We start from the raw sequence: 2,032 nt of genomic DNA, 5'->3' as shown, positions 1-2,032 counted from the left end.
AGTGGGCTTAAACTATTCAGTAAACCATGCTGTAAACGAATGTGTGCTCATCCAGGCTTTGTTATTCCACTGATAGAACACAGGCAGAGCACAATTAGCATCCTTCTTTTTTTAAAGGAGATGCTAAGTATGTTTAGTTTCCATGTACAAAGCGTTGTGCACAAGTATACTATTAGAATTAATACTACCATAAGAAAGGCCATTTATAGACACTGTTTAAACATATGGAGGCTTTGATGTCTGGTAAAACGTATTTATAGTTACCCCAGTGGGCTTGACACCCACCACAGGAGTCCAGGCAGTGTCCTCGGTTGCAACAGTGAATTCCTTAGTTCATTTGTGGAAGTTCTCGTAGTTTGTCTTCAAGCTTCTTTGGGTTTTGTGATAAGAATTTGTAGACAGTTATAAGGGATTTGTTAATAATGACTTTCGCAAGGAAATGAAGTTACTTTGAGAAAGTCTGAAGGGAAAAAAAAATGGAAAACCTGAGTATAGAGACATGTAGTTAGGTTGTAGTTTAAATTGTAGGAAATAATAATGAACAAGAGAATTTGAAACAGGTGATATGGGCGAGAGAAAACTGTCTCCAGCATCCTTCTTAAGGACCCTAGGATCTTCAGAGTGGTAAATGACACCAGCTGAATTAGCCTCTACGAGACAGTCCATCCTTTGGAGCTTTGCAGTCAGGCATCGACCGCTCCTTCTCTGACTGTGAAAGTCTTAGATGGCATTGTTTTTCCATAGATGGCTGTTTCATTGACATTTGAAATTGACAGTCTTTTCTGCATAGCCACCTTTGTCAATGATCTCAGCTAGATCTTCTGGCTAACTTGCTATAGCTTCTACATTGGCACTCGATGCTTCACCTTGCACGTTTATGTTATGAGATGGCTTCTGTCCTCAAACCTCATGATCCAACCTCTGCTAGCTTCAAATTTTTCTTCTGCAGCTTCCTCACCTCTCTGAGCCTTTGTAGAATTGGAGAAAACGAGAGCCTTGCTCTGGATTAAATTTTGGATTAAGGGAAGGTTGTGGCTGGTTTGAGCTTCTATCCAGACTACTCGAACTTTCTCCATATCAGCAAGAAGGCTGCTTATTTTTAATTTTTTAACCATGCTGTGGTATCTTAATTAGGTAAACGTGTCACAGAGACCATTTCACCCACTGTTCTGTTTGACTGCCAGTCTCCTGTCTCTTTCTTCAGCAGTGGTGAGGCGGATACCTTTTCTTCAAGGAAGAGAAATCCACAGTTTGTTGCCTTTGCCAGTAACAAAAATGTTGGAGAGCCGAGTGGCAAAGCTGTTGCCGTTGGCATCTTTTACATGAACCACATCAAAGACCCAGGATGTCTTTCTCTGTTGGTCATCACGCCGATTCTTCCCAGGTGAGCACCTCCAGTCACCATACACAGGTTACCAGTGTCAGACTTGATGAAGTCAGTAATCTTGCCAGTCTCCAGATCAATCAGGATGGTGCCCTTCACCTCGATGAGGGGATCAGGGGAGCGGATGGTGCGAGCATCATGAGTCACCAGACGAGGAATTCCCTTTGTGCCCACAAAGATCCTTCTCAAATTGCACAACTTGAACTTAGCCTCCTCAGGTGTGATACGATGAACAGCAAGCCGACCCTTGGTGTCTTCGATCAGGCGGAAATTCTCTCCAGTCTTGGCAATGCTGATGACATTCGTAAGCCCAGTGAGGCAGGTTGTATCAGTCCGGACCTTGCCATCAATCTTTTTAAAAAAAATTTATTTATTTATTATAAAGATGTGGGATACAATTCAGGGTTAGGTATATAAACATCGATCATGCAGGTGCCCTTGTTGATGAGGTATGTCCCTCCCTCCCCTGACAGTTTCCCACTACTGCCAATCACTTTCTTATAGAATTATAATTGTTCAAGGTCACCTTATGAATGGGAACATATGGAACTCTGTTCTTTCTTTCTTTTTTTTGAGTTGGAGTCTCACTCTGTTCCCCAGACTGGAGTGCAGTGGCTGCTTCCGGCCACCACAGCCTCCACCTGCTGG

General features: G+C 42.9%; 1 pseudogene; it reads right to left on the bottom strand.

The window, feature by feature from the left end:
- Positions 1-1,157: 1,157 nt before the first annotated feature.
- The window catches only part of LOC103274847, a 4,054-nt pseudogene continuing 3,179 nt past the window's right edge, over positions 1,158-2,032 (bottom strand).

The sequence above is a fragment of the Carlito syrichta genome, unplaced genomic scaffold, assembly GCF_000164805.1.
Source record: "Carlito syrichta isolate Samal-C Ts95f unplaced genomic scaffold, Tarsius_syrichta-2.0.1 Scaffold315057, whole genome shotgun sequence".
NCBI lineage: Eukaryota > Metazoa > Chordata > Mammalia > Primates > Tarsiidae > Carlito > Carlito syrichta.
Note: the sequence above shows the minus strand (reverse complement) of the source record. Positions and strands in the feature narration are given on the sequence as shown.